The sequence below is a fragment of the Saccopteryx bilineata genome, chromosome 2 (genome assembly GCF_036850765.1).
Source record: "Saccopteryx bilineata isolate mSacBil1 chromosome 2, mSacBil1_pri_phased_curated, whole genome shotgun sequence".
Taxonomy (NCBI): Eukaryota; Metazoa; Chordata; class Mammalia; order Chiroptera; family Emballonuridae; genus Saccopteryx; species Saccopteryx bilineata.
In genome coordinates this window covers 361,190,403-361,211,066 of record NC_089491.1, presented here as the reverse complement: position 1 = coordinate 361,211,066, position 20,664 = coordinate 361,190,403, and the positions used below count along the sequence as shown (strand labels likewise).

Sequence of the window (20,664 nt, the reverse complement as noted above, 5' to 3'; positions counted from 1 at the left end):
GTTGCTTCTCTCTCTTTCTCTTTCTTTTAATTATTCTTTCCAAGTGAGAGGATGGAAGATAAAGAGACAGGCCCCCACTGGGGTCTACCCAGCAACCCCTGTCTGGGGCCAATGCTCTGCCCATTTGGAGACATGCTTACAATGGAGCTAATTTTAGCACCTGAGGCAGAGGCTCCATGTAGCCATCCTTAGCACCTGGGCCGATGCACTTGAACCAATTGACCCATGGCTGTGGGAGGAGAAGAGAGAGAGAGAGATGGGGGTGGTAGGGGTGGAGAAGCAGATGGTCGCTTCTCCTGTGTGCCCTAACCAGGAATTGAACCTAGGACATCCACATGCCAGGCAGACTCTCTATTGCTGAGTCAACTGGCCAGGGCCAAAGTGCTTCTTTTTTTAAAGTAAAATGATAATGTTTCAGTTAAGAAAAATGAGAAAAAACTGCTCATTGTCTTCAAATATTTAAAGATGTATTTGTAATTTAATAGAATAACACTTCTGTCTGGAGTATGCCTTTCATCGAGGCTACAAGCTCTCCACAGGGTCCCTGGGCACAGATCGTTTCCAGGAATTTGTTTCCAGAAGTGATGTGTACTCTTCCCTACAACCACTCTGCCCTGAAAATGCGGCTGTGGGTGATGATGTCAAGCCTGTCTCCCTTCCGATCTCCCCTTTCAAATTGCCTTTCTCCCACTTTGCAGAAGAAATACATGTCTTAGTCTAACCACCTTTCATTTTATTGGGGGACATGGCTCTGGTCTGGAAAAACCAGTAGGTACTAAACAAAAGAACAGTCAGAAACATTGGTGTCTGGGCACCAGGACCCCACTAGAGGGCTTCATGTCTATCAACATCCTACACAGCCCTGGCCGGTTGGCTCAGTGGTAGAGCATCAACCTGGCGTGCAGGAGTCCCGGGTTCGATTCCCGGCCAGGGCACACAGGAGAGGCGCCCATCTGCTTCTCCACCCCTCTCCCTCTCCTTTCTCTCTGTCTCTCTCTTCCCCTCCCGCAGCCAAGGCTCTATTGGAGCAAAGTTTGCCCAGGCGCTGAGGATGGCTCTGTGGCCTCTGCCTCAGGCACTAGAATGGCTCTGGATGCAACAGAGTGACGCCCCAAGATGGGCAGAGCATCGCCCCCTGGTGGGCGTGCCGGGTGGATCCCGGTCAGGCGCATGCAGGAGTCTGTCTGACTGCCTCCCTGTTTCCAGCTTCGGAAAAATACAAAAAAAAAAACAACCCCAAAACAAACAAACTAAAAAATCCTACACATAATTTGGTCAAAGATGCAATATGGTGGCAGAAGCAAGGCTGGCCTGTATGGGTTAGTTCTCACTTCTCATATCTCATGAACTGAGGCAGTTGGAGTGATAACACTTTTCATGTGATACCTACATCTCTTCAAACTCAGACTAATGTCTTCTGTGAGGGGAAATTCCTTTGGGTCAGGCAAAGATAAGATTGATAAAAAAATATTAAAAGTGAAGGCATCTTATTATTATTTTTTGTATTTTTCTGAAGTGAGAAGCGGGGAGGCAGAGAGACAGACTCCCACATGTGCCCGACTGGGATCCACCAGCATTACTACCAGGGGGTGATGCTCTGCCCATCTGGACTGTTGCTCCATTGCAACCAGAGCCATTCTAGCACCTGAGGCAGAGGCCATGGAGCCATCCCGGACAACTTTGCTCCAATGGAGCCCTGGCTGCGGGAGGAAAAGAGAGAGAGAAAAAGGAGAGGGGGAAGGGTAGAGAAGCAGATGGGTGCTTCTCCTGTGTGCTCTGGCTGGGAATCAAACCTAGAACTTCCACACACCGGGCTGACGTTCTACCGCTGAGCCAACCAGCCAGGGACAAGGCATCTTATTTTATTCAAGCATCAAGTTCATGGTAAGGCTCTGTGCCTTATCTGTTAGTCTTTGAGCGACAACTCAGAAATAAATATGTTCCAGGAATGCATATTATATTTCCTATAACTTTTCTTAAGCCAATCTCTTTTTAACAGAAATTAAGTCTAGCTTGGCTGATTGGAATGATAGTGAGACCTAATATTGTCAATTAGGTTATATGGTATAAATTTTACATAAAATAAATGGGCTAATTAGCTGTTCTAAGGTTTTGTTGGGAAAATATTTTAGGGTGTATAAGATTTAAGTTAAAATTGTGGTGTGTGTGTGTGTGTGTGTGTAGACAGAGGCAAAAGTATGTTGAAACAATGTTTCAGTTTTCCCTTGAAAAATACCTTTCCAAATATATCAGATTAAGCTGATGCCTCAAGAGAAAAAGTAGTAGGTATAATTAATAATAAGATAAATCTTAGGGAGGCTTTTTGGTATACTTCCCAGAAACTTAAGAAGTGAATGACTATTGATTAGGTAATGAATCCTATTGCAAGAAATGTCTCTTTTCAAAAACACCAATACTTTTATTATAAAGTATAATTACTAGCAAGTGGTTTGTTTATATTGCTATTTCCTAATGGGCTTGCTTGCTTTCTTTCTTTCTTTCTTTCTTTCCTTTCTTTCTTTCTTTCTTTCTTTCTTTCTTTCTTTCTTTCTTTTCTTTTCTTTTCTTTTCTTTCTTTCTGAAGCTGGAAATGGGGAGAGACAGTCAGACAGACTCCTGCATGCGCCTGACCGGGATCCACCCGGCACACCCACCAGGGGGTGACGTTCTGCCCACCAGGGGGCGATGCTCTGCCCCTCCGGGGCGTCGCTCTTTTTGAGACCAGAGCCACTCTAGTGCCTGGGGCAGAGGCCATAGAGATGGCCCAGCGCCCGGGCCATCTTTGCTCCAATGGAGCCTCGGCTGTGGGAGGGGAAGAGAGAGACAGAGAGGAAGGAGAGGGGGAGGGGTGGAGAAGCAGATGGGCGCTTCTCCTGTGTGCCCTGGCAGGGAATCGAACCCGGGACTTCTGCACGCCAGGCTGACGCTCTACCACTGAGCCAACCGGCCAGGGCTGGCTTTCTTTTTTTATAATTAGTTAACTAATTTTTAATATTTTTAATTTATTGATCTTAGAGAGAGGCGAGCAAGAGCTAGGCAGTGGGGGAGGGCTGGGAAGCACCAACTCATAGTTGCTTGTCGTATGTGCTTTGACCGGGCAAGCCCAGGGTTTCAAACCGGTGACCTCAGTTTTCCAGGTTGACGCTTTATTCACAGTGCCACCATAGGTCAAGCTCCCAATAAATAGTCTGTCTATGGAATAAAATAAGGATCTGTGATCAAATAGTTTGGGAGAAGTTAAAAGTTGAACGGTGCTAATGATAGTTATTGCAGGTCTTCTAGGAACCCTTGTACAGTGTGTCCGTAAAGTCATGGTGCACTTTTGACCGGTCACAGGAAAGCAACAAAAGACGATAGAAATGTGAAATCTGCACCAAATAAAAGGAAAACTCCCAGTTTCTGTAGGATAATGTGGCAGCATGTGCGCATGCACAGATGATGACATAACACCGTGTATACAGCGGAGCAGCCCATGGCCATGTCAGTCAAGATGTGGACGGTACAGAGGAAAGTTCATTGTGTTCTGTGGCTTGCTAAATTTGAATCCGTGACCAAAGTGGAACGTGAATATAAGCACGTTTATAATGAAGTGCCACCACATAGGAATAACATTACTCAGTGGGATAAGCAGTTGAAGGAAACCGGCAGTTTGGTGGAGAAACCCCGTTCTGGTAGGCCATCAGTCAGTGACGAGTCTGTAGAGGCTATACGGGATAGCTACCTAAGGAGCCCTAACAAATCTGTGTGTGAGCCCACATCGAACTGCACTGAATAGGTATGAAACTGAGAGAGTTTTCCTTATATAGGGTGCAGATTTCACATTTCTATCGTCTTTTGTTGCTTTCCTGTGACCGGTCAAAAGTGCACCATTACTTTACGGACACACTGTATTATATAATCAGCTTTTGTGGCACAATAATTACCACAAAAGTCACAGTGACACACAACAGTAAGCTTGCTTATAAGTTTACAGGTCCCATAGAGCAGTTTTGCCCAAGGCTAGATGTGTTTTTTTCTTTCAATTTATTGATTTTAGAGAGAGAGAGGAAGGGAGAGAGAGAAACATCAATTTGTTGTTCCACTTATTTACACAGTCATTGGTTGATTCTTGTATGTGCCCTGACTGGGGACGGAACCTGCAACCTTGGTGTACTGGGACAATGCTCTAACCAACTGAGCTACCCGGCCAGACAGGGCTAGGTTGTTGAGTTCAGGTTTGCACCTCCTGTCTCTGAAGCAGGCTAGGGAGGTTACTTGGGGTACATTCTTCTCATGGAAGAGTTCAAACAATGTCAGAGAAACAAGTAGAAACATAATACCTCTTAAATACGACACTGGCACCCTGTTCCTTCTACCCACCTTCTGTTGGTCAAGAAGCAAGTTGCACGACCAAACCTAACATCACTGGGACAGGGAACCATACTTCCCCCCTTGGATGTAGGCGGAAGTGAGTATTTGCTGTACAATAGTCTTTAATATAATATGTTCATGTGCATTAAGAATCATCAAACGCTGGTATGTAGCATTTTCCAAAACCTTTGGAACAGAGAACCCGTGAGCATTTCATGCACTAGCTCCAGCACTTCTTAGCTGTGTGACCTTGAGCAAGTCCCTTAAACTCTCTGTAAAGTGGGGGTAACAAGAGTTAGTTTCTCCATAGAGATGTTGTGAGGATTAAAGGAGTAAATAAATGAGAAGTGCTTAGAACAGTATGAGTTAAAAGCTATGCAAGTGTTTATTGTTTTAATTATCTTTTGGCTTGCATTTTCACTTCCAAGAATGTACCCAAAGCACTGGAAAAATGTACTAAAATGTGCATATAAGGATGTTCCTTGCAAAGTTGTTTAGAGTAGCCAAAAATAGGAAACCAAGTAGATGTCTGCAAATATGAATTGAATCCATTGTCTATACAATGCTAGGTAAGCAGTACAGAATATGACGTGGAAGTCAGCTCTGTAATTTGGAAAGATGTCCGTGCTATATATTTTAAGAGAACCATTAAAAGATGACATGCGTATTATTACCCCATTAATTTTGTTTCCATGTATCATGTAGATACATGAATAGGAAAAGACTGGCAACCTGGATACCAAACAGATGAGGCTACCTTTCTCTGAATGGAGGGACTATTAGGTGTTTTCAAATACTTTTTTTGCTTATCTGTGTTTCCTAATTTGTAATACGTATGCATTTCCTGTACAGTTTGAAAGGTAAAAGCTTAGCGTAGAACTTTGTACAGCTTTCTGGTGATTTAAGTGTAGGGAAACCAGAGTTACATGGTTTGTCTGTCTGTCCCTCAGACCAGGCTGGAGAACTGGAGTCAGATTTTATGCTATTTGCAGGCTAACAAATCAGCTTGCCCCATTTTCATGGACGTTGGCTAAAGATACGAGACTCGAGATTCTCGGTTCAGAGACAAAGGACAGTTTATTCGTCACAGCAATAGCTAGAGCACCAGCATTTGTGCTGGTTTTGAGCCTTGGTACCCAGAGAGGGATGTGAGGAGGGCCAGGTGACACTGGAACGGAGGGGCTGTTACAGCAGAGGAACTCTGAGCTTAGGAACTGGAGTTTTCTATAATAAGTCGTAAGCATATCTGCCACATGCTCTGGAAGGAGACATTCTCTGTCTGCCAAGGCTGTTTGTCATACCCACGTCCTTCAAAGGACAGCCTGGAACACAGGTGACTCTCCTCACAAGATGTGCAGAAACATAAGAGATTGGGGGGGGGGGTTGTCTCCCAACAACCAAAGCTTCTCAAGTGTTAATGGCATATGAGTCACCCTGGGATCTTGTTAAACTACAGGGTCTGATTCAGGAAGTCTGGGGTGGGGCCCGAGTTGGCTAACAAGATAGTTTCTAACAAGCTCCAGGCCATGTTGGTGCTGCTGGTCCCAGGCCCATGCTTTGAGCAGAGGCTGTAGGCAGCACATTCAGCACCAAGGCTTGGGCAGTAGTTGCAGACCAGAGTGCTGGCCTGTGGTGTTGAGATTATGTGGAGGTAGTTGAGTGAGGTAGAACCTTCCTAAACCCTTCCCAGGGATGATCAGAGGGGGACGTGTCAGTAGTGTTAAAGGCTGGGTTTGACTGTGAACAAGTACACAGTGTGGCCCAGAGGCCTGAGAGAGTGCTTCCCCACCAGCCCAGGGGCCCTCTGGAGCCCAGCTGTTAGAGGTTTCTACCTCCTCTGGCCCCTCTCCCCAGAAAGCTTCTCTGCCAGCCACTGTTCCCAGGAACAGCTCCTTCCTTCCCACAGCACCCCTCCCTGCCTTAGTCAGGCTGTCTTTCTCTGTCTCTTTCTGTTGTGGTTAAACCCTGAGGGGGGGTGCAGTTGGGTTCCCACCTGCATGGGGAGACTGCCGGTGGCACACAGCACAGTAAATACTTGCCTTGAGCCTCTGTGTGGAAGAAGCTTAGCCACAAACTTGAATAAGTTTGATTCTGAGGGCAATTTTAGGGTTACACAAAAATTGAATAGAATCTACCAAGATTTCCCACACAACACCTCCACACTCTCCCCTGGTCCCCCCATTCCTCACATCTTGCTTTAGAGTGGTTCATTTATTACAATTGATGAGCCAATATTGACACACTATTAAGTAACTAAAGTCCACAGTTTAGGAGTCTCTCTCAGTGTACATTCTATGGTTCTGGACAAATGTGTAATGACATGTGTCCACCATGATAGCGCTGCATTGAATAGTCTAACCCTACCCTCTACCTGTGTTCCACCAATTCATCCTTCCCTCCTTCTCCAAACAGTCTCCTTTTGTGACCTCATCTCGGAAACGACATTCCATCACCTTTACATTTCTATTCCTTAGAGTCAATAGGTTCAGCCTGTCCTCGAGGGGCAGGGATCATGGGGGCACCGACCACACCAGTCCACACAGAAGTTGTTGTCCTCCTGGAATTTGTCTCCCTGCAGTGTCCACAGTGGATGTTCACAAAGCTCATGCAGGAACAAGCTGCCCCCGAGTCTCCAACCACTGCTGGTAGGAAGCCCAACGTCTGCTCACGGTGGGAGCGTCTTAGAGTGAGTTGGTCAGGTCAGCACATTCTCGCTATCTGACCAGCCTGAAAGGTTGAAACCCACCCGCCAGGCTCCACCAAAACCGGGTACAAAACATAAACCCAATTATTATCACTACGGAGTGCTTGGTGACTGATACATTCTGTGCCAAAATGGCTCAGGGATCAATGGTTACAGAACATATTTCATCTTCAGCTAATCGATTCCATAGGGCTGGCCAAGCATCAGTAGTTCTGGGATAAGTGTGCAGTCAATCCATACAGCTGAGAAGAACTCATACTATGCAGTCCACCTCTATGACTTTGGTTGGGGTCTTTTAATAATGAACCATTCTTCATCGAGAGGGTAATGAACAAATCCCTCTACCTGGTATTTGTTTAAGGAATTGCTCTGCATTATATGTAGGTTCTATGACAATCTGTTAAGTACTTGTGTCCAGTGGGTGGTCCTTATCTCCCCCACCTCTTCTCATACTGTAGTCTACACAAAAAAAATATCCCATTTCAAAAAAAAAAAAAAATCCCGTTTCCTTGGCCGCTATGATTAGTCCAGTGGTGGCGACATGAGCTGTGCGAGGCCAGAGATATTCTATGAGATTGATGTGGGCACTAGATAGGGACACAGGAGTGACTCTCTTCTCTTTGAAGAACTACCAAGATGTCAGCGGTTATCTTTGCAATCCCGTTACAGGACCCTGCCCAAGCATGAGGCTAATACAGGGGAGGCAGAGGCATGGAGAAAGAGACAAAGTTTGATGGTCCAGTGTGACCTCCTAGATCCAGCCATGCCTGAAGCCACAGCCAACCCTGAACTGTTGGCTTTATTTCTAAATGAACTTATTGGGGTGACACTGGTTAATAAAATTATACTGGTTTCTGGTGTGTAACTCTGTAATACATCATCTGTATATTGTATTGTATGGTCACCACCCCAAGTCAAGTTTCCCTCCATCACCATGTGTCGCCACTCTGCCATCCTCTACGTTCCCCCACCTCCTACAATGCCCACACTGTTGTTTGTGTCTATAAGACAGTTTCTCCAGTGGCTACGTGACTACCCCAACCTAAAATATAATTGCTCAATGTTCTTATAATGGAGTGCTTCCTACTAGGGACCAGCTACTATGCCAAATGATTTATGTAATCACTGCATTTGATTCTGACAACAGTAAGATAGATATTTGCATCCCTGTTTCCAGATGTGGTACCTAAGGCTCAGGGAGGTTAAGCAATTTGTCTGAGGTCACACAGCTAACATGGTGGGAAAGAGATACATTTAGCCCCGATGTCAGAGCTCACGTTTAACCACTATCCCAGAACATCTCATGACAGAAAGGCAAGCACAGGCCGCTGCTACCCCCACCCGGAATGGAAGACAAAGTGACCAAGGAAGGCATCCTGAAGCTGGTGTGTACCCAGACTCCACGCACTGCACCCCCAGCCACTAAGGTGGACCCAGAGCACAGAGGAGTTGCCTCTCAGCTGCTCCACCCTCCACTCTTTACCTTGAGGGTAAAGGGGAGGGCAGGGCTCTTCCAAAAGTCCCTTCCTGTACTTTGCAGGGTACAATGGCCAGAGTGTGAAAACTCTGTAACCAGCTTCTTAAGAAAGGGTGGGAAGAGGCTACTCTGTTAGCTGGGGGTTAGCAGGGACCAAGATAACCACTTTCATTTAACTTACGTAACCACTCTGTGGTGTTTTGTATTGATTTTCAGCTTCTAGTATCCTGCATGTCTTTAACTCCGTGGAAGGCGGGGACCTTGTCTGTCCCTCTCAGGCCTTGCATTGGTTACACACAGGTGGCCGATGTTACCCCAGAGATCACCCCTAACTCTAGGAACTTTCTGTCTGCATCTTTGTGTCTGATGGTGATTCCCCCCAAACTGAGGTAGGCCCCTAGGCCCACAGGTGTGGCTGGAAACACCAGAAAATGACACTCTCCCCCTCCAGGCACAGCCCTCAGCCACATAAAGGCTGTCAGGTTAATCCTGACAACGTTTCCCTGTGGACTGAGCCCCAGGGTGACCCTGCATGGAAGCTGGTTAACAGTGTCCCTGGATCGGCTGTCTTCTGTTCCATTTCCTCCCTGATATTTCCTTCACCTCCCAAACAATCTACTTGCATCTGAGTCCTTGTCTCAGGGTCTGCTTCTGGGAGAATACAAATTAAGACAACACATGGTCCTTACTCAGTAAATATTTGTGGAAGAGAAGAATATTAACTTGGGACAAGTAGTATAGCAGGGCCTCTATAATGCTCCAAAACTTTGCTTAAAATACCATTTGGGGGATTAAGGAGGATCATGTCTGTAAGAGAAGCAAAGACTTCTCATAATAACCTCCCAGAAATGATGTTCTGGGACTCACTTATTTTGAAGACCATATAAGGATAGGGTGTGTATTTAATTAAAAGGAAAAGTCTCCAGGATATCTGAAGCATTTTCCTTGAGCCCACACAAGTGTGCGGTGTGTGGGGTTCTACCTATGAAATTCATTTAAGACTTAGACTTGATATTAAGACACACTTTCTCATTTTTGAATGGTGGAGGGACAGGTTATAGACATCTAACTGTGATGAGAAATTAAATAACAAAGAGATGCCAGCTCATTTGAGAAAAAGGAAATTCTGAAAAGCACTTTGTTCATTAAATTGCTTATGGTCACGCACTGTGGCTTTCCTGGCAATTAAGGGTGCCCTGGTGAGAGGCGTGGTTGGCCTTGTCTACACACCAGACATCTGCTTCCTTCAGATGTAGGTCTGATTTCTTTTTAGTATTCTTCTTTTTCAACACACAAACTTGTGGCAAGGATAAAATATAAGCTTGTCAGTATCACAGGTGGATTTTTCACTCTGGCAGAGTAGGGGCTAAATAACAGTGTGGGAGCTTTGGAGTGAGGTTTCCTTCAAAGTGCTGATTAGGGCGGTCGGCTTTTTAAAAAAAATTCAGAGAGGAGGGAAGGCAGAGAGACACTTCCACATGCACCCTGTGAATGGGATCCACCAGGCAAGCCTACTAGGGGGCAATGCTCTGCCCATCTGGGGCATTTCTCTGTTGTTCAGCAACCAAGCTCTTCTTAGTGCCTGAGGTAGAGGCCATGGAGCCATCCTCAGTGCTGGGGGCTAACTTACTCCATTGAGCTATGGCTGCAGGAAGGGAAGAGAGAGAGGGGGGGGCAAGAAGGGGAAAGGGGGAGCAGATGAACGCTTTTTCCTGTGTGCCCTGACCGGGAATTGAACCTGGAACATCCACATGCCGTCCTGATGCTCCACCACTGAGCCAACCAGCCAGAGCCTAAGGAAGTCAGCTTTTAAGGAGGGTTGCCTGCTGTTGGTGCTGCTGTCTCTGTCTGAGAGGGTAGGCTCTCAGGTGTCTCCTTGGCACAGGTGTCGGAGTGGAGGCCCTTGAGGGCCCAAATCTGGTACCGCTTCCTCCTGTTCAGTTTATATATACGAATTCTTTCTTTTTCAGCCTCTGGGTCGGAAAGAATTCCATCCCAACGCAGACTCTCGTTGATCTGGTTTGAAAGGTTCCCTTCTATTTCGGCAAAGTGGGGGAGGCTTACAGAGGAGGAGAAAGGAGAGGTGGGCATGTTTTGCTCTTTGTCCTGTCTGTGCTCTTGCCTCAGGCCATGATCTCTGCTGAGACTTAAGGCATCTTGAAAAGATGAAGACAGATGCTGATTCCTCCAGCTTTGATTCTGATGTTTATCTGTTGGGCAGACAAGCAGTGTTACCATTTGTGGTGATGCCTGCCCTAATCCTGCATAGGAATGATGTCAAACTCACCAAAGATATATACATAAGGGGGGAGGATGGAGCCCCTCCTAACCTGGGCTCAGGTGGCCAAGCCCACCACCCTCATACACACCCACAGGCTATATGCTTTGGTCCAGTCATTTGGGGATGGAGGAACCATTTGTTGAGCCTGTACTATGAGCCAGGTCCTTTGGATAAAGTCTATGAGCCCTATTTGCTGGGTGAAGAAATTGAGACTCCAAGAGTCTCAGTAACTTATCAATGTCACACAGCAGGTGGCAGGGCTAGGGTTTGCATGCAGACCTGACTCCCAGTGCCCTGTTCTTTCTACTGTGCCATGCTGCCCCCAACTTCACCTCTCCACATGTTGACTAGATACTTTCTACTCTCCAGTCCTAGGCGTCTATGTATGGCCAGTAGGCATGGCCAGCATCACAGCCGCCAGGCTCACGCAGGTTCGCATTGGATTCGGACAGTCGGTAAAGAAACAACGGAGCCACAAACTGGTGGGCCATAGTCTTTAATTCTAGCTTGTACCCGGTGGGCAAGTAAAAACACACACTGGGCTCCAAAACCCACTCACATTCAGTGCTCACAAAGCTACTGACTTATCCGAGTTTCCTAGAATCAAAGGTTTCTAGCTCACCAGACTTATTCACCTCTGTTCCCCATCTCCTTCCTTCTCCCTGCACAAACTGCACAAACTGGCTTCTCACTCAACACTCCGCCATCTTGGCTGCTTCTCCTGGCCTCCTCCACGTGGCCTTTCTCTGCTCTCTGCTCTGCTCTCTCCTCTAATGTTAATCTCAGGAACTGAGAGAGCAAGCTCCCGTTCTGACCCCCTTTTATAGTGTAGATTCAAAACTTTTAATCCAATATACAAAATAGGGAAGTCTCTAATACAAAGTCACTTCTCTGAGGCATGACTGGATTGTACCACCCCACATCAAAAAGGGTGGGAAAGGCTTAGTCCTAAAACCAAGCGCCAGGCTACAAGGATTCTGCCTGCCCACAGCCCACCCCCAACACACATTAACATCACCTGGGCAACGGCTTTCATGTGGGCAGCGCCATCTTTAACAAAGTGAGCATAATATGCCCAACAACACACATAGGGCTTTTTGACCTAAAGTCCAGAATTGATTTCTTGCCTTTTATTATGATGCCACCTGAAGATGTACTTATAATTTCCTATTTCTTCCTTCCCCAAACTTCAAAGTTGCCATGGGGAAAGCTGCTGCTCCTTCTGCCTCCAGCTTCCCAGGGATACCACCTCTGCACACAAGGGCCCAGGGCCAGAAACTTGAACCCAGGACTAGCCACACAAGAGTTCAGGGCTGCTGTGCCAGGGTCGGTGAGAGCCACCTCCCTGACAGCCAGAGCCCTGGAGAGGGACCACACAGGTGACAGTGGAGACTTAGCACTCACAGGCTGGTGTATTCTCCATCACTGCTATTCTCTCTCCATAAAGTGGGAGCTCAGTACCTTTGTCAAGAAATCAAGGGGTTCTGCCTGACCTGTGGTGGTGCAGTGGATAAAGCGTCAACCTGGAAACGCTGAGGTTGCTGGTTCAAAACCCTGGGCTTGCCTGGTCAAGGCACATATGGGAGTTGATGCTTCCTGCTCCTCCCCCCTTCTCTCTCTCTCTCTCTCTCTCTCTCTCTCCCCTCTCTATAATGAATAAATAAAATCTTAAAAAAAAAAAAAAGAAATCAAGGGGTTCTATGGGAGGAGTTTAGTGAGATGTAGAGATTCTGTGGGTTTGTGGCAGTTCTTGGTATGTGTATGTCTGATGTGTTCTTGAGGGAAACTGGAGTGAGAACATGCATGCATATAGTTATATGTCTACCTGAATTCTCTGGGAAGAAAGTCTGTGCATGTGATGAAACAGTATCTATATATGTGTGCAGAATGTGAATGTGCATGCCTTATCGGTATCTGCACTTTAGTTAGTTGGGTTTTTGGTTTTGTTTTGTTTTTTTAAAGATTTTAAAAATTTATCGGGAGAAAGAGAAAGGCAGGGGAAGGGAGGAATAGGAAAGACTAACTCTCAATTGCTTCTCATTTGTGCCTTGGACCTCAGTATTCCAAGCTGACACTGTATGCACTGTGCCACCACAGGTAAGGCCTGTGCTTTAGTTTTATTTGGTGGTTATACTGACATAAGAGGGAGTTGGGATTATAAAAGTATGTAGCAGCGACTGAAGTGATGATGTGTGTGCAGTCGAAGGCTGGCCTTGGTGGGAGGGGGGTGGGGGACAACAGTCTATGCAGGGAGGATACTACTTTGTATGCATTAACTGGGTGTCTACATAACATCCAGAGACCGGGTACCCCTGAGAAATGAGGGGGCCAGGAGGGTCTCTAGGCAGAAGGCCGAAGTCTGTGTTTCTGTGGGGAGTGTCTGCCTCTAGTGCCTTAGTTTCTCTGGCTAGGGGAAAGTCTGTGAGAAGATGAGGGGATCTCTGCAGGAGGGCTTGAGATTTCCGTGGGGGAGGTATGGCTGTTTAGGGCTGCAATTCAACTGAGGGATTGGGAAGTTGGGAGGGTTTCTATAAAGTGAAGGGACTGTAGGGGGCTGGGAGGTTTTGTGGGAATAATGCTGGGTGACTGGGGTTGTCTCCGTTCGGGGTAGAGGGTCTCCGTGAACGTTGAGAATTTCGATGTAGGATTTGGGGTCCCTGTGCTCTTTGGGGCAGGGTTTCTGTGGACATGGATGGTCTTTATGAACAGGGGTGAGGTATCGAACAGCAGGACATCTGTTTGGGACTGTCGGGTTTGTTTCTGGTCCGAACTGGTTGGTCCCCAGGTAGTTGTGGGTCTCTGTGAAGGGCAGGGGTGGGTGACCTCGTAAAAAACAAAAAACAAAACCCAAAACCCACAGGTACAGGAGATGAGGCTTCCAGCTTCCGAGCTGTTTCTCTTACCGTCCCCCTTGCCCAACCTCTCGGTCTTTTTCTTCTTTTTTTTCTTCACCTTCCTTTTGGTAGGCCCTGAGGTGCTGTGGAAGATGGGAGGCAACCTGGATCCTTTTGCGCCCGCAGAGCCACCCTCTAGCTCCTCCTCGTCCTCGTCGTCCTCGCCATACGCCGACGCCCCGGCCCCACGGAGTCCGTCCATCTGCCCGCGGGGCCGCCACCTGAGCGTGGGCTGGCCAAGACCTGCGGCCACCTCGCCCGTTGCTCCAGGCACCCAGTGCCTGGCAAGGGCCACGCGTCTCCATGGCGACCGCCACACAGAGTGCGTGCGCAATCAGGAACCTGCCGCTCATCGACTAGGTGTGCGCATGCGTGTTTCAGTCCGTTTGAGACCGGCACAGTCGACAGTGCTTACAGGGAGAGTGAACTGAGAGATTGTAAATAGTTCGCGGACACGTATCTCGTATACTCCTGTGCCTTTTTAAAAATGCTGATTGTTGTCTCCCAAACTTTTATCTCCCGAGTTCCAGTCTCATACGTCTACCCTGAACTTAAAAGCCCAACATATCCAAAAAAACCCTACTCTTTCATCGTTCTCCATCTCAGTGAACAAAACAGCTGGAGAGGCCCAAAACCTGGTGACATTCCCTCCATTTCCTCCCTGTACCCTCATGTAGGCTAGGGCTGACCGCCATGTCCGGCTCTTGAGCTACTGGACACCCCTACTACACGGTTTCTGCTTCCAAACCCTCTCCACAAATTCTTTATCTACAACAGCTGCTAGAATTAACTTTTTTTTTTTTTTTTTTAGAATTAACTTTTAAGGACAATAGGGCCTAACCAGGCAGGGGCGCAGTGCATACAGCATAGGCCTGGGATGCTGAGGACCTAGGTACAAAACGCGGAGTGGCAGGGTTGAGCGCAGGGTCGCGGTGAATGTGGGATCATAGACATGACCCCATCCATGGTCGCTGGCTTGAGCAAGAAGTCACTGACTCAGCTACAGCCTCCTCCCTCCCCCGTCAAGGCACATATGAGAAAGCAATCAATGAACAACTAAGGTGCTGCAATGAAGAATTGATGCTTCTCATGTCTCTCCCTTCCTATCTGGCTCTCCCTCTCTATCTCTCTCTCACTAAAAATAAGTAAATAAACAAACAAACAAATACAATTGGATAATTTCACTCTCTTGCTTAAAACCCTCCAATGGATCCCCATCATAATTAAGATTGAACTTTTCCCACCCCATTGATTTGAGAAAGAGGAAGAGAGGGTCGGGGAGAGAGGGAGAGAAAGACAAAAGCATCAACAGGTTGTTCACTTAGTTGTTTCATTTAGTTGTGCACTCACCAGTTGCTTCTTATATGTGCTCTGATAAGGGATCGAACCTGCAACCCATTAGTTCGATCCATGCTTTATCCACTGAACCACCCAGCCAATACCAAGATTGAACTTTAGTGTGGTTTGCAAAGCCTAGTATAATCTGTCACCTGCTTGTCTTTCCAGGTTCATTTACCACAGATTATATTTTCCAAAAAATGGCTGCAGCCTGACCTGTGGTGGCGCAGTGGATAAAGCATTGACCTGGAAATGCTGAGGTCGCCGGTTCGAAACCCTGAGCTTGCCTGGTCAAGGCACATATGGGAGTTGATGCTTCCAGCTCCTCCCCCCCTTCTCTCTCTCTGCCTCTCCTCTCTCTCTCTGTCTCTCCCTCTCCTCTCTAAAATGAATAAATAAAAAATGGCTGCAGCCCTGACTGGTTGGCTCAGTAGTAAAGTGTTGGCCTGACGTGCAGGAGTCCCAGGTTCGATTCCCGGCCAGGGCACACAGGAGAAGCGCCCATCTGCTTCTCTACCCCTCCCCCTCTCCTTCCTCTCTGTCTCTCTCTTCCCCTCCTGCAGCCAAGGAGCAAAGTTGGCCTGGGCGCTGAGGATGGCTTTGTGGCCTCTGCCTCAGGCACTAGAATGGCCCTGGTTGCAACAGAGAAATGCCCCAGATGGGCATAGCATTGCCGCCTGGTGGGCATGCCAGGTGGATCCCTGTCGGGCGCATGCGGGAGTCAGAAAAATACAAAAAAAGAAAGAAGGAAAAAAAAAAGAAAGGCAGAAACCATGGGCTGGTCCAAAACATGAAGCTAGTGCAGGGGTCAGGAACCTATGGCTCGCATATATATATATATAAAACACTCGCATGTATTACAATCCATTCATTTCCTACTGCTCATGTTCATTGCGGATGGCTGGAGCCAATCACAGCTGTCCTCCGGGACAACACCAAATTTTTATTGGATAATGCATAACATACTCGGGTCGTTGTATGGCTCTCACAAAATTACATTTTAAAATATGTGGCGTTCATGGATCTCTCAGCCAAAAAGGTTCCTGACCCCTGAGCTAGTGTGTTCCAAAAGGAAAGTTTATTTTAAAAACACCTGGGTGCAGCCTGACCAGGTGGTGGCGCAGTGGATAGAGCATCGGACTGGGATGTGGAAGGACCCAGGTTCGAGACCCCGAGGTGGCCAGCTTGAGCGCGGGCTCATATGGCTTGAGCAAAGAGCTCACCAGCTTGGACCCAAGGTCGCTGGCTCCAGCAGGGGGTTACTCGGTCTGCTGAAGGCCTGCGGTCAAGGCACATGTGAGAAAGCAATCAATGAACAACTAAGAAGTCGCAACGCGCAACGAGAAACTGATGATTGATGCTTCTCATCTCTCTCCGTTCCTGTCTGTCTGTCCCTGTCTATCTCTGCCTCTGTAAAAATAAATAAATAAAAAAAAAATTAAAAAAACAAAACAAAACAAAACAAAAAAAAACACCTGGGTGCAGCCTGACCTGCGGTGGCGCAGTGGGTAAAAGCATCGACCTAGAACACTGAGGTCGCCAGTTCGAAACCCCGGGTTTCCCTGGTCAAGGCACATATGGGAGTTGATGCTTTCTGCTCCTCCCTCCCTTCTCTCTCTGTCTCCTCTCTCTAAAATGAATAAATAAAATCTAAAAAAAACAAAACAAAAACAAAACACCTGGGTGCAGGCGAGCTAAGATCAGCAAAGGGTATCAGCCCTGAGGGAAGGCTGGGACAGGGGTTATATGGATTTGTCAAAGGGCCTTGGTCAAAGACAGGTAATATGGAGTCTTCAAAGGGCCTTGGGCAAGATAACTTCTTCTGTTTGTGGTTGGGAGTGGTGCCACAGTTCCTTAAAATTGCACCCTAATCCAATCATCCCTTATCAGCATCCAGCTGCAAGGAAAGTCTGAGCTGGATTACTGAATAAGCAAGTCCTTCTTCCTCCTTCAGGCCTGAATTGTCCTTAAGAAAGATGATGGCTGAGTAGCCACTTTATCTATCAGTTTTGTGTACCTCTTTTACTGTTCTTATTTAAGTACTAGCTGTACCCAGCCATGTGTTGCTGTGGCTCAGTCTGGTTAAATGGAAAAGAAAGAAAAGAGAAAGCGCATGTTTCTAATATGTTTAATTTCACAGTGCTTGTGGGTATACAATATTTTTTGTTGTTCCATTGTCTGTGCAGATATAGAGATTGTCTGGTTTGCTGAGTCTAGAACATGCAACGTATAATTGTCCATGTGAGAAGCAATCCATGTGTAGATCTAAACTGCACAATTCTAAAGATTAGCCCTGAGCTTTGTTGATGGTGATTGCAAACGCCAATGGAATTGGGAATTGCAATCTCTTAAATTGAAATGGCATATCCATTGGAATCATAGGAATGCAAGGAATGAGGACATCTTCACCTTTGAAAGGATCTTTCAAGATTGTTGCTTCTGGCGCCAGTTGGCTCAGCGGTAGAGCGTCGGCCTGGCGTGCGGGGGACCGGGTTCGATTCCCAGCCAGGGCACATAGGAGAGGTGCCTGTTTGCTTCTCCACCCCCCCCTTCTTCCTCTCTGTCTCTCTCTTCCCCTCCCGCAGCCAAGGCTCCATTGGAGCAAAGATGGCCCAGGTGCTGGGGATGGCTCCTTGGCCTCTGCCCCAGGAGCTAGAGTGGCTCTGGTTGTGGCAGAGCAATGCCCCGGAGGGGCAGAGCGTCGCCCCTGGTGGGCGTGCTGGGTGGATCCCGGTCGGGCGCATGCGAGAGTCTGTCTGACTGTCTCTCCCAGTTTCCAGCTTCTTAAAAAAAAGAAAAAAAAGAAAAAAAAAAGATTGTTGCTTCTACAACATTGCTCATTATTTTTTTACAGTGCACAGACCCAAACAGTTCATGTTTTATCATGAAATCCATCAGCGATTTCAGCTTCTGTCTGAAAACACACGTGTGTCCAGCCTATCCACTGGCGATTGGCCAGGAAGTAAGAGCTGTTGTATATCGTCCCAAACTGGATTACATGTGAATGTAATGAATAGGTTTAGACACCCGTATTGACGAACATACGCAATTGCATCTTGAGCATATTCATGCATATGACGTGGACTGCCTGTATATGAAGATGGCAAAATCATTAGTCTTCCAACATTAGTTGTATTACCGTCATTTACAACTGCATCTCACAAATGAATGTATTCTTCAGAGTGAAGCTTGGTCTGATTCAAACGGATGAATATCAAACGTTCTGTTTTGATTTTTGCATACATATCTACGATGTATTGGTGAAACAATTGACGGTATTTCAAAATGTGATTGTTTTCATTCTCTCGAATCATTAATCGGTATGAATAATAGTTAATTATGCTGCATTTCATATTTGTTTCTTCACCACTGACTGGATTTATCATCTTAACGTTGAAGTGATATCCATCGGCACCATCCCAAAAAATGAATGGATATTGCAGGGCATCGTAGCATCGATGAGTTTCTGCAACTTTTGTCAATTGATTGTTTCTCCGATGAAGAACAATATTTCTAGGTTGGAATTGATCCCATCGGCACCATCCCAAAAAATGATTGGATATTGCAGGGCATTGTAGCATCGATGAGTTTCTGCAACTTTTGTCAATTGATTGTTTCTCCGATGAAGAACAATATTTCTAGGTTGGAATTGATCTCCGACTATAACAGTTGCCACTTCGTCTATAGTTGGAGCATTGAATCTTCGCACATGTTCTCCAGCAGCCGTTTTGTCAGCATGAATAACAATCTTGTGTGTATCAGATGGCATCATGTCAATTGCTGTTTTGAACAAATGAACTAAATTGTTTTTTTTGTGAAGAAGCTCTTGCATTTGGGAAACAATGGACCTTTTTATGCCGGTAGAAATTCCGCAGCATGCATTCAGTTCATCATTGCCATCACCACTGAAATACATTTGTAGGAATTTATGTTGACCATCTGGGAACAGAAGCAGGGAGCCAGCTTTATGATAAATTTGTCCTTTCACTTTGAAAGTTGACATGAATCGAACTGTTACGATTTCTGTGCTGAACGACATCATTTGGAAGCATGAATTCTATTTCCTGATGTTAGATAGGAAATGCTTTGATTCGGCAGTATATCCGGCAAGCAAAGTTTTTAATGGCTCTGGCGGTTCTCCAAGTTGAGGCAGCTTAATTTTTCCGGCAGCACAACACATTCCTTTCGTTTCTCCATTAAATGTCAGAGCCTTGCAATAAGGACACACTTCAGTCATAGTGCAGATAGAACATGCCGGCTCAAACTATAATCATCAGCTGGGTTGTACCGGAATGGAAGGGGACTGTAATCCTGTGATTGCTGAGCACCAAGTCGTGTTTGACGCTGATCTGCTGTTTCTCGTTGACGTCTTTCAGCCACTCTCAGCCTGTCGCATTCATTCTGTTGAGAACGAAGCAGATCTGAAGCTGCAGAAAGCAATTGCCATGCTCACAACCGTACATCCTTAAGTCTGGCTGCACGTAAATGGATCGTAAATCGGGAAACATTGAAATGGAATCGTAAAATATAAATATTTAGCATGTGTTGCTTTTACGTCCAACAGGTGGCGCTGTTTTTTTAAAAAGTATGTTTTTTACCTGCCACAGGTGTGACATCTATATCTATATAATAGTAGGTATATAAAAAAGAGCGCGTATTCGAATGCAACGTTGTTTCAAAATTTCAAAGCAATCGGTGAAGAACTTTTGGAGATTTAAGATTTTGGGGGGGGGTTGTTTTGTTTTTTACAGAGACAGAGTCAGAGAGAGGGATAGATAGGGACAGACAGACAAGAACGGAGAGAGATGAGAAGCGAAAAATCATCAGTTTTTTGTTGTGACACCTTAGTTGTTCACTGATTGCTTTCTCATATGTGCCTTGACCGTAGGCCTTCAGCAGACCGAGTAACCCCTTGCTTGAGCCAGCGACCTTGGGTCCAAGCTGGTGAGCTTTGCTCAAACCAGATGAGCCCTCACTCAAGCTGGCGACCTTGGGGTCTCGAACCTGGGTCCTCCGCATCCCAGTCTGAAGCTCTATCCACTGCGCCACCACCTGGTCAGGCTAGATTTAAGATTTTGAACAAACAAACATTTACATTTTTATTTATATAGATTAAATACATGAAATAATAAACTACCTTTCGATATATATATTTTTTATACTTAAAACGGTCATTAGGGCAGAGAACTAGTTGTTAAATTATTTGAATCCCACCACTGGAAACATCCCTTTCCCTATTAACTCACTTGTCAATTTTTTTTTTTTCATGGCCGAGACAGAGAGAGGAACAGATAGGGACAGACAGGAAGGAAGAGAGACGAGAAGCATCAATTCTTTATTGTGGCTCCCTGGTCTTCTTAGTTGTTCATTGATTGTTTTCTTTTTTTTTTTTTTTAGATTTATTTATTTATTTATTCATTTTTTAGAGAGAGGAGACGGGGGCGGGGGAGGAGCAGAAAGTATCAACTCCCATATGTGCCTTGACCAGGCAAGCCTGGGGTTTTGAACCAGCGACCTCAGCATTCCAGGTCAACGCTTGTACCCACTGTGCCACTGCAGGTCAGGCTGATTGTTTTCTTATACGTACCTTGCCTAGGGGTGGGGGCTACAGCAGAGTGAG

At 46.3% G+C, this 20,664-nt stretch overlaps 1 long non-coding RNA gene across 1 annotated transcript; it reads right to left on the bottom strand.

The window, feature by feature from the left end:
* Positions 1-6,779: 6,779 nt before the first annotated feature.
* LOC136326733 (uncharacterized) lies at positions 6,780-13,987 on the bottom strand. The gene is made up of 2 exons (XR_010729509.1): positions 13,716-13,987; positions 6,780-10,741 (listed from the first exon to the last, which is right to left on the bottom strand). It is a non-coding gene; the product is annotated as an uncharacterized lncRNA (long non-coding RNA).
* Positions 13,988-20,664: the final 6,677 nt, after the last annotated feature.